At 44.8% G+C, this 12314-nt stretch overlaps 1 protein-coding gene across 6 annotated transcripts in view; it reads right to left on the bottom strand.

Annotated features, from left to right (window-relative positions):
• Nucleotides 1-12314, bottom strand: part of PKIG (cAMP-dependent protein kinase inhibitor gamma) — a 109893-nt gene that overhangs the window by 19617 nt on the left and 77962 nt on the right. For all 6 annotated transcript variants that reach the window (XM_067012342.1, XM_067012345.1, XM_067012340.1 and 3 more), the window contains one exon: nucleotides 8074-8143. The gene's annotated coding sequence lies outside the window, so the exon portion shown is untranslated. The remainder of the gene's footprint in view (nucleotides 1-8073; nucleotides 8144-12314) is intronic.

The following is a 12314-nucleotide window of genomic DNA, read 5'->3' on the forward strand; positions in this document are numbered from 1 at the left end:
CCACCGCTACTGCATGTTGACTGAGCAACTGGAGTCTTGCATGGTGCGGTGACACAGCAAGGGCTTGGGGTCGCTCAGCTTCTGTCCCTAGAGCTGGGCACCCCACGAGGCACAGAGTCCTCATCTATAAAATGGGGTGTGACACCTGCCTGGAAAGGTGGTTTGGGGGAATAATCAGAGCCAGCATTTACAGAGTCCTGACTGCATGCCACACTAAGCATCTCTTTTTTAAAATAATTTTTTGGCTGCGTTGGGTCTTCATTGCTGTGCGAGGGCTTTGTCTAGTTGCGGAGAGCGGGGTCTACTCTTTGTTGCGGTGTTCGGGCTTCTCATTGCGGTGGCTTCTCTTGTTGCAGAGCATAGGCTCTAGGCTGCGCGGGCTTCAGTAGTTGCAGCATGTGGGGTCAGTAGTTGTGGCTCATGGGTTTAACTGCTCCGCAGCATGTGGGATCTTCCCAGACCAGGGATCGAACCCATGTCCCCTGCATCGGTAGGCGGATTCTTAAGCACTGTGTCACCAGGGAAGTCCCACTGCTAAGCATCTTTCAGGCATCTGAAAGCATCTCTCATTTAATTTTATAGCAATTCCCTGAGGCAGAAAGCATTAATCATTTCTGTCCTACAGAGGAGGAAGCTGAGGTATAGAGGTGCTAAGTACTTGCCCAAGGTCATATTATCCACTGAGTATGGGGCAGGAGTGAGCCTGAACTATTAGGCCAGGAAGTGTAGAAATGAATTACCATCATGCCTAGCAAGCAGAAAGGGTTTCTTAAAAACTGTCCACTCAGGCTTCCCTGGTGGCACAGGCGTTAAGAATCCGCCTGCCAATGCAGGGGACACGGGTTCGAGACCTGGTCCAGGAAAATCCCACATGCCGTGGAGCAACTAAGCCTGTGCGCCACAACTACTGAGCCTGCACTCTAGAGCCTGCAAGCCACAACCACTGAAGCCCGTGTGCCTAGAGCCCGTGCTCCGCAACAAGAGAAGCCACCGCAATGAGAAGCCCGCGCACCGCAACGAAGAGTAGCCCCCGCTCGCAGCAACTAGAGAAAGCTGGCGCACAGCAACGAAGACCCAACGTAGCCAAAAATAAATAAATTTATTTTTTAAAAAAACTGTCTACTCCCTTTTCTCCCCTTTTTTCTCCTCTATCCCCAACCTCCTAATAAGGCATTTCTGAAGGAAGGACAAAAAAGTAATAAAGCCTAAGAAAATATTCTACAATGCTGGCTAAAGCATATACCCATGTGCATTTTACCCAAGCTTAAGCAAAATCCTGTTTAGAATTTCCAGCTATTATTTTCAAGTCTTAAGAATCTCTTCAGTGATGTTGGGTTGATTCTCTGAACTCTGCCACCAAATTCTAATTTTTCTTATTTAACTTTGAAAAAAACAAGTATTTGGGGGTACGCATTTTAAAACCCTCACCCACTCAAGCCGCTGTATCTCCCCCTGTGGCTGGGCAGTATTAGCACTTCACGTAGGGCTGGGGGCTGGGCATTTGGGACAGTGATACAAACTCTTCAATCCGTGAAAGTCTGTGCTTCTATGGAGGTCTCTGGAAAGAGGCAGAATACTCCAACAGAATTACTCCTTGAGGACCAGGCTTACTGAGTCTCCCCAGGTCTTCTGTTGTTTACATATTATCTAAACTTGGTGAGGGCTCAGCTAAAATGCAAGGTTCCCAGAGAATGGCAGTCCTTGTCATAATGTGGAGGGAGGGCTGGAAGGGAAAGTGAGATCACTTCCAAGCAGGCTGGCCAAAGGTCCAGGGTCTGGACTGAGCTCCAGCCCTGCCGATGCCAGGCCAGGTGGCTCTGGGCAAGGTCCTTCCCCCTCAGACCTCAGGGGTCTCAAGTGTAGAATGAAGAGGTAAGCTGGGCATCTCTGTGGTATTTTTGAAATGCATCTGCAAAGTCTGACATTCCTCCTATCAAGAGGTGAAGTGTAATTTGTATCCTCTTGAATGAGCTGGCCATAGCGACTTGCTTCTAACTAACAGACTGCAACAGACATGACTTCCAAGATGGAGTTAGAAAAGGTGTCACAGCTTCTACCTGGCTCTCCCTCGGGACACTTGTCTTTGGAGCTGTGAGCTGCATGTAGGATACCTGAGGCTGCCATTACTTTTTTTTTTTTTTTTTTTTTTTTTTTTTGTGGTACGCGGGCCTCTCACTGTTGCGGCCTCTCCCGTCGCGGAGCACAGGCTCCGGACGCGCAGGCTCAGCGGCCATGGCTCACGGGCCCAGCCGCTCCGCGGCACGTGGGATCCTCCCAGACCGGGTCATGAACCCGTGTCCCCTGCATCAGCAGGCAGATTCTCAACCACTGCGCCACCAGGGAAGCCCAGGCTGCCATTCTTTGCGAAAGCCCAAACCAGCCCGGTGAAGTGACCACCTGGAAAGGTCCTGAGACGGCATGGAGGGAGATGTGGCAGGCAGCCCCTAGCTGCGCCGGTCCCTAGCTGTTCCAGCACATGCCACTGTCTGCAATTGCATGGGAGATCCAAGCCAGAATTGTCCAACTGGGCTGTCCCCAAATTCCTGACCCATAGGAAAAAGCACGAAAGATAATACATTACTGCTGTCGTTTTAAACCACTAAGTATTGGGGGTGATGTGTTATGTGGCAGTGGGTAAACAGAGTGATCTCTAATGTTACTTGCAGCTTGGGGTCCCTCTACAGTTCCTCTAGAAGTCTATAGAAAGCGTGCCCCAAAGCCGCTGGGGAGAATGAAAAGCAGCAAGATATTATCTCTATAATATCAATTCATTCATCCATTCATGCAATGAACTTTTACTGATCGCTCAGTGTGTACCAGGCTTGGGACTAGATGCTACAGATACAAAAGCAGGGAGACAGCAGGGGCCCTTGAGGGACATTCAAGGTCTAGTTAGGGAGGTCGATCCAAACACGCATAATTCTTAACCAGGCATTGGGGGCAGGGGCAACACATATCAGAATTCTGGAATCACTGGGGAACAGCTTCAAACTATACCCCTTGCCTCCCTCAGGGATCCTAATAAAGCCAGGTGGGGAATGCGGTGTGTGCTTACTAGCCAATATCACTGCCCTTGTCGGCCTCTGTAACTGATGGAAGATTGTCATGGCCCACACATGTGACGAGAGCGAAAAGAGTTTAGGAACCACTTCTGTACATTAATCTTTTAAAACTTCAAGGATCTTTAAAAAGCTTGGTCATTAAGGGCTGTAACAATAAGACGTACAAGGCAGAGCGGGGCTCAGGAGTCCAGTCACTAACTTTAAGGAACTGACTCCCTCCCCTCCATATTTATTGCTCACTGGGCACCGGGGATTCAGCAACGAATAAAACAGACTCTCTGCCCTCATGAAGCTCGAATGCTATTGGAGCGACCCATACTAACGAACAAGAGGGACACGGGTGCAGGGACCTGAAGGGAGGAGAGCAGGCAGATACCGGGGAAAGTGGGCCAGGCAGAGGGGACAGCATGCAAGAGGTGGGGCCTGCCTGGTGTCCAGAAAGAGGACAAGGAGGCCATAGGGCTGGGGTGCAGCAAGTGGGGAGAGATAAGGCTGACGGTGGCCGGACCTTCCAGGGCCCTGGAGGACAAGAGTTGACTCGGAGTTTTGCTCTGATTTGACTTTACCCTTTCTGTGGCATTTCCAAATGAATGCTGTAATGGTTTCCTTCCACGCCAGTTCTCAGAGCCTCCCTCTAGTGCAGGGGGAGTTAGGCCTGGGGGCAGTAAGGGCATCTCTAGTTGGGGCCCTCCCGTCTTAAACCAAAGGAGAAGCAAAGTTCGCCTTCCATTCCTCCTGCCGCCGGACAGAAGCAGAGCTCACAATCCACACAACACAACACAGAAGATTACTAATGAAGTAAGAGTCTCCTTTGGAACCAGGAAGAACAACATGTCTGCAAGCCAGGAACCATCCGACTGGAACAGAGAGTACAGATTCCCCTGTGCCTTCGGCCCATGTAACCACAGTCTGCACACGATTCCAGCCCCTCGGTTTAGTATTCCAGCCCTCCGCCCCCTACCTCCAGGCACCGGGTCTTCAGGGCACGGCCAGCCCCCAGGCCCAGTGTCCTCTTCCCTGACCCAGCAGAAAGATGAGGGCTCCCTGTTTTGCCACCATACAGGTGCTGATACACTTGTCCCATATATGCCTTCTCAACTGGTTTTAGAAGGATAGGCACCCTCACTCTCTTGTCACTGTATCCCCCGCAAACAGCACAGTTCATGACACGTGGAAGATGCACAATAAATATATCCATATGAATGCGTTAATGAACAAACAAAATAAGAACTGAAGAACATTTGCACTCTCAAGCCAGGGCTGAAAACCACCATACGAGCGCTGGCTCCTGACCAAACAAATAACAATGATAATAATAAAATAAAAATGGCTACCAACTATGGGTGTATATGCTATGCATCAGATATGCTGAGAAATGCTTTCCAAATCATCCTGTTTTCACTTCCCTGCAGCCCTGCGCAATTAGATCCCTTTTACATACAGCGAAGGTGTACTGGAGTCCCTGCGTCACACCCAGGCCTGGCTGGCTCCTAGGCCCAAGGCCTCAAAGGCGGAGCCTCTCTTTGGCTCAGGAAAGCAGAGGATGTGGGAGCCGAGGACAAGGCGAGCTTAAAGGGGCGAACGTGGCAGGAGGGGCTGACTGGGAGAAGAAAGGGAGGTTCTCCTTGGTCTTCATTTATACCTGTCTCCAGCTGCTCGCCCGACCTGCTCCAGCTCTGAGAATCACAGAACGTTCCGTCACTCCTTCAGTCATTCATTCAACACTTACTAAGTGCAGACTCTTCCCAGCACTGGTACTGAAGGTACTTTGGGAGGCACTGCATTATTTAACCCTCATAAATGGACAGCCCGTGGCTCAGAGAAGTTGCGTGGATCACCCAAGGTCCTCTAAGCAGTTAGTGACCGAATCAGGCCTTGAACCTGGGTTTCCTCGTCCCCGACTCCTCGCACATTCTTCAGGGTGGGTGCATTCTGGGGACGGCTCTGTCCTGATGTGGATGATACTGCATCTGTCTCATCCCCATCAGAGGACTGTTCTGTTACCAAACTCCCGGCCCACCTGGCTTGTCTCAGTGCAAATGGCTCTGCCCACCTGGGCCAAATAAGGCCACGCACCGTACTAACGGGGAGGAGGAGCTTTCCGAGTGACTGAGCATCCACCACAGCGCCAGGTGCAGAGCGCCTAATAAACGTTCTCAAAAAGAAAGAATGAATGAATGAGTCAGGAGAGATACACGGTGGATCTGCTAAAGTGACAAGAGTTCACGAGAGCATGTGGCTGTGCGTCCTCTGAGTGCCTGACGGGGTCCTGTCCTGAATTTCAGAGTGACGGGCAACTACATGAGCGCCCTTCACTTTGACAACTAGAGCCAGGCAGACAGAGAAGCCAGCCAGGGATTCCAATGACAGAAAAAAGATCCCATGCTAAACCACCACTGGCTCTGCCAGCAAGGGAGAAACGCGGCCCCACGAAACCATCACTGTTTTACAGCCACTCGCTGAGAAGAGCCCGTTTGACAGGTGACGTTGACAAGTGGAAATTACTTGGAAACAAACTTGTCTCTTGCCTATGTCAACCCTAAATGTGGGCATATCAAAGACATGCTTGTAGCTTCTTAGTTAATAAAGCCATTTATAAAATACATTAGAGTCAAATTTCATTTGTCTAATTATTCCTCAGGGAGTGACTCACTCCAGATCACCAAGATTCCCACACTGTTACTCTTTTAAGTATCAAAACCTTATGTGGAGACAGAAAGAAGATTAGTGGTTGCCTAGGACTGGGGAGGGTTGGGGGCTTGGGAGGGTGATGAGTTAAGGGTGTAGGGTTTCTTCGGGGGGGAATGAAAACGTTCGAAAACTGATTATGGTGATAGATTCAAAACTCTGTGAATATACTGAAGGCCGATGAATTGCAGACTTTAAATGGGTGAATTGTGTGGTATGTGAATTATATCTCAATAAAGCTGTAAAAAAAAACGCTTATCTGAATTACAATGGAGAGAAATTCTTCTCAGGTATTGCACTAATGCATTAGTGTATTACCCACTAGCCTTTTCTTAATGATTTAAGATCAGTGCTGTGTGCATAGTTTTTCATATCTGGTATAACATGGCAATGTTCTTAGTATTATTATAAGATACAGGGCAGTTTGCCCTACACTACACAGCCCCATATTTTTTCTGCTTTATTTTTCTAAAAATGCCCTTTACTTTCACCATAAAGCTTGGTGGTTAAGCTCATGTGCTTGGGGCATGTATTACTTACTGACTTATTGGCTGTGTGGTCTCTGGTGAGCTGTACAAGGTCTCTCTGTGCCTCAGTTTCTCCATATGTAAAATAACAGTTCCAACCACCGTGGCAAGTTGTGAGGATCAAATAAGATTAGGTGTACAAAGTATGTGACGCTGTTCTTGGCAGTGGTAAGCCAGACAGAAATTTACCTATCAACACTGTTCCCACTACCGTCAGCATAGCTGCCGGAGCAGCCCTTTCGAGCTGCAGACTCAGAAACCAGAAAACCCGCACAGTGTGCTCAGTGAGGTGAAACAGGAGCTGGGGGTACAATCCCATGACTGGACTTAGGGACATCCCATCAGATGGCTCTGAGCTTCAGTGATATTGGCTAAATGTGTCCCATTCACCCCTAAACAGAAAAACCTAGAGGCTTGGTGAGGTCGCCCAAGATATCCTGGCACGTGGGAGGCTGCTGCCCAAGGGAATGCAGTGCCCTACACCCCTTGAGGCTCTCTCGAGCCCAATGATTCTTCCAATTCAGAGGTCACAGACACACTTGAGAATCTGAGGAAAGCTACAGACGTTTTGCCTAGAAAAGTATGTGTGTGTGTATGCATACAAAACTGTACCCATGTTTACAGGGGAATCTTGAACCCGAGAAGCCTGTTTAAAAACCCAGGCTCTAAACTTCATATAACCCCAGCACCCTCAAGGTTCAGCGGCTGGGACCCAGTGCTCCCACAGCAATTGGAATAGAAGGTCCTCTGATCTTGGCCAGATAAACAGTCCTGGGAGCTGACTGCTGCATCCTAGTCACTGCAAATATATGCACCCAGGGGATTCCCAGAGGCACGGAGTCAGAACAGGACACAAACCTGGTGGCTCAGGCAGCTACTGTAGGGCAAGGCCCAAAAGCCTTGCTGGTAAGCAGCTGGGGAGTTCCAGACCCAGGGCAGCTGCCTTGCCTGCCAGATAAGATTCTTGCTCTGCCAACAGAGGAGAGGAATCTTAGGAGAGGTGCTAGAGGCAGGCCAGGCCAGGCCATGAGAGGGAATTCCAAAGAGCTGGAAACCCCCCAAATTCCCAGAACTAGTAGGACTTGGACAGAGTATTAAAGGCTGAAGATTCTGCCCTAATGCAAGAGGATGGAGCTGGAAAGGGGTAGGCGAGTCGTGGGCAAGGGAGGTGGGTGGACCATGGGTCCGAAGCTGTTAGAAAATGTTTGGATACCATAAAAATATGAACACTAACCCAAGGTGGCCATACTTCCAGGCAGGCCATTCTATGTTGTATGAACTGCATATTTCTTACAACTGGAACGGACCTGCACCATCTCTCCTCATCAGATCACTGGGCTGTACTTGTTTCTTTGGGCTGGGTTTTGCCTGCTTCTGCTCCTGTATCACAATATCAAAATTCCCAAAATGTGCCCTGGTCTTTATGAAAATACCTTTACAACAAACAATTGGTGGACAGGCAAGTTGGTATCACGCCCAGGTTTGCTAAAAACTCCTGTGAATGATTCCATCTGCTTAAGTAGATGGCTGAAGAAACCCATTCTCTTTTAAGTCACCAGAAGTAAATTGTCTTTCTTTTGCTATAGAGAAACTATGTAAATGGACTCATGATTGAAATTGCAGAGTGATATTACACAACTTCTGAAAAGGGCCATCCTGCCTCTTCTTCATGGGGCCCACATTCCTCTCTAATTTCATCTGGAATCTATTTCTTTTCCCTCTTCAAATGGAAATAAAGGTATTTAGGTAAACATTCACGATGCTGCAGTAGTGGTATGAACAATGTGACTACCCACCTGGTTTAGTTTCTTTTTCCAGCTCGCATCTCTTCAGATTTTCCACTGTTGACTAATCAATATGGAAATGCTAAGGAACCAGAAGAAAAACAAAAATTAGAGCCAGACATACTCTGGGGTTGTAAACTGAAACCATCTTTTAGGAATACAAGTTAACAACATCATTAACATATTAACTGCACACATCCTTTGGATCAGTCAGATATCTAGGAATTTATACTATAAATATGCTCACATAAGTAAAAGAATGTTCAGTAAAACATATTGTGTAAAAGTAAAAAAAAAATGAGAGGAAACAACTTAAATGTCTGTTAATAGGAAAAGAGTTAAATTATGGTGTATCAATATGATGAGAAACTACACAGCCGTTACAAAGAATGAGGGAGATTTTGTCGTACTGACATGGGAAAATGTACATGCTCTGTTGTTGAAAAGTAGTATAAAATTGTATATATTATTGTGTTTTTTACAGAAAAAAAGACCATGATTGTTTATGCTCACAAAAATGTACACCATTTGTGTATATACAAAATTTTTGTATCTACATAGAAAAAGGCAAACAGCAAACTATGAACAGCAGCTCTCTTTGGGACTCAGAAAAAGGAATGAAAGACTTTCACTTTTTACATTAACTATTTCTGTTTTAGTTGAAAACTTTTACAGAGGCATACATAACTTCCATATAATCTTTATACATGCTATCTAAAATTCTAAAATATCAAGAGTGGAGGCAGGGCTTTCCTGGTGGCACAGTGGTTAAGAATCCTCCTGCCAGTGCAGGGGACACGGGTTCGAGCCCTGGTCCGGGAAGATCCCACATGCCACGGAGCAACTAAGCCCATGCGCCACAACTACTGAGCCTGCACTCTAGAGCCCGCGAGCCACAACTACCGAAGCCCTCGCACCTAGAGCCTGTGCTCCACACAAGAGAAGCCACTGGAATGAGAAGCCCGCGCACCGCAACGAAGAGTAGCCCCTGCTCACTGCAACTAGAGAAAGCCCATGCGCAGCAAGGAAGACCCAACGCAGCCAAAAATAAATAAAATAAATTAAAAAAAAAAAAAGAGTGGGGGCAAAAGACATTTTCAGACAAAGACTGACTGAGCAAGTTTACCATTGACAAACTCCAAAAACATTCTCCAACAGAAGAGAAAATGAACACAGAATATAAGTGAGATTTTAGAATCAACAGTGAGCAAAATTAGCAAGTATATTGGTAAATTTAAAGAAGTACTGATTGAGTGAAATAAAGCTAAATGAGGAGGTAAAAATGTATTTGATAATATTGACAGCATTACATGTTTGACAATAATAACATTAAAGATGGAAGAGAAATCAGAGTTAAATGTTGTAAGGTTTTGATTATTCAGGGCAAACACAGAAATACGGTTTAATTTTAGATAACACACCCATGATGCATATAGAAATTCTAAAGGTAAAAGCAACAAAATATAGGAATAGAATGCGTAAGTTGCAAACCAGTTAGCATGCTCCTGGGTAGAAAGGCCTAATTATCCAAAAATGCCATCCGTCTCAAGTGATTACATAATTTTAATTAAATTCCAATAAGAATACCAATAGGTATTTTTGGATGGGTGAATAAAAAAAATTACTTTAGAGTTCATATGGAATAATAAGTATTCAAGAAAATTAGCCAAGAAATAGTAAATATAATTTTAAAAAATAAATAGGGTATCTGTCTTACAAGAAAAACTTACTATAAAGACATTATAATAAAAAGATACAGTATTAACATAAGAATAGACAAATGAGCTGTGGATTAGAATAGCAAGTTCAGAAACAGATACAATAAAGGAAATTATTTATGACAAAGATGGGTTTCAACACAAAATAGAAAGGATGGCTAATTTAATAAATGGTGCTGGCCATCTAGAAAAAAGCTTGATCACTACCTCTTGCTATGTATAAACATAAATTCCAAAGGGATTAAACATTCAGGATTAAATTAATTAAAATCATAAAAGTATTAGAAAAACATTCAGGAAAATATTTATGTAACTTTGAGGTGGGGAAGTTATTCCTAAACAAGGCAAGAAATCCAGACACTATGAAGAAAAATATAGAAACAAATTAATAAACATATAATAGATTAGGAAAAATATTTGTAACATGTATGGAATCCTTAATACATAAACACATAAAGAACTCCAGCTTGTTGAGAAAAAGGCAAATAATTCATAAGAAAAATACGCAAAGGAAATTCACAGAAGAGGAAAATGAAATGGTCAATTAACATGAAACAATGTTCAGTTTTCACTAGTAGTAAAGAATATACAAAAATAAAACACCATTTTCCCATCAGCTTGGTCAGAAATAAAACAATAGAGATGGAAGGAGGGAGAGATGGAGGAAAGGAGAGAATATCTAATACTGGTAGACTTAGGGAAATGGAAGTACTCACATATTGCTGGGGAGAATGTAAATGATCAGAACTCTTTGTAAAGTAGGATAGTTTTATTTATTAAAATGTCAAGTATGTATACCCTTTAACACAGCAATACTATTTTTGAAAATATAATCTATAAAAACAAAAGGACCAGTGAAGAAAGATATGTACATATAGATACTTAATGCAACAATAGTTTTCATTAAAAAAATGATAATAACTCGAGTATCTGCCAAAGGAGAAATGGTTGAACATACTGTGGTACCTCTAGATCTACAGCCCTGAAGTTATTTAAGAGTGAATCAAATTTGTACCTACCCATGATGTATTGTTTAGCGGGAAAAATAAACTGCAAAATAATAAAGTACAATCCCACTTGTGACAAGACAAAATAACCACATACATACACAAAGTATCCATTCACGTAGGAACCTGGAGAAAGGTATGGAAAGATATACGCCTAATTGATTACAGTGGTTATCTCAGAAGGATGGAAATGGGGAGCAGGGAGAGGGGGAGAGATTACAAACTTTTTCTTTGTACATCTTCAAATTGTCTAGCTACAACAAGCATATGCATCACTTTAGGGAAAACTAATGAAGAAAACAACAACAAACTAATGAGAGCAGAGAAAGAATGCTGGTGAACTGTGTCACACACTGCCCAGTTATCTTTACATGGGAGAGTTAACTGCACTTACTGTCACTTTCTCTTTTGGCCCAAATAGAACAGGTCTTCCAACCTACCACTTTAATAGCTGGAAGACAAATTTTTTTTAAAAAGCTTCATGAAAGGGAAAAAAAAGTGCACTTTATTTCCTAAGCATATATGTCACTTTTTAAGGGAAAAAAAATTTTTTTTTACTTAAATAAAAATGCTCCCCTGGGCTTCTCTGGTGGTGCAGTGGTTGAGAATCCGCCTGCCGATGCAGGGGACGCGGGTTCGTGCCCCGGTCCGGGAAGATCCCACGTGCCGCGGAGCGGCTGGGCCCGTGAGCCATGGCCGCTGAGCCTGCGCGTCCGGAGCCTGTGCTCCGCAACGGGAGAGGCCGCAACAGTGAGAGGCCCGCCTAGCACAAAAAAAAAAAAAAAAAAAAAAAAAAGCTCCCCTTTAAAAATCCAAAAGCAAGCCTAAAGCTTTGGCTTGAAACTGCCCTGCTTAGGTGGTGTGTGGGCTGCTTCTGCGCTGTTGACTGTTTTTCGTGGCTCTGTGCCCGTAGTTGCCTTTCTCCCCAAACCCAATTAAATATACACCCGGGCATCTATGTTTGCCGGGAACCAAAGCCCAGTAAACCGCAGCAGCTCTGCTCACAAGGCTCTCTTGGCCTCCAAGCAGATGCTCTGGCTTCTATATCAAATGGGTCCTAGAATCCAGAGAAGTGAAATGGATTGTTTTGTAACCCATTCTGCTGGAAGGAGAAAGGAAGGAAATGGTTTATCCCAGTGGATGAAATGAAAGAGAAAAGAGGAACAGCATTCACAACAAGCTCTTGAGGAGAGCCACCTATGATGAATCTGCCATTTCGGGGTTACCTGGAAGGTACACTCTGCCCTTTCCTGGTGGCATGCTTCACTTTCAACTCTCATTTTATTTCACTGATAAGAAATCTTTCATTGAAATAATAATGATAGCTCATATGTCTACAGCACATCATATTTTACAAAGCAGTTTAAGATACTTATTTGATCTTCACAATGACCCTGGGATCCGATCAGCATCATTCCCATTGACAGATGAAAATGAGGCCCAGAGAAGCTAAGGATCTTTTAAGGTCACACAGCAAGTTGGTAACAGAGCAGCAGTACAAACTCAGGTCTCCAAACCCAAGTCCAGT

This window comes from Kogia breviceps, chromosome 14, assembly GCF_026419965.1.
Source record: "Kogia breviceps isolate mKogBre1 chromosome 14, mKogBre1 haplotype 1, whole genome shotgun sequence".
NCBI lineage: Eukaryota > Metazoa > Chordata > Mammalia > Artiodactyla > Physeteridae > Kogia > Kogia breviceps.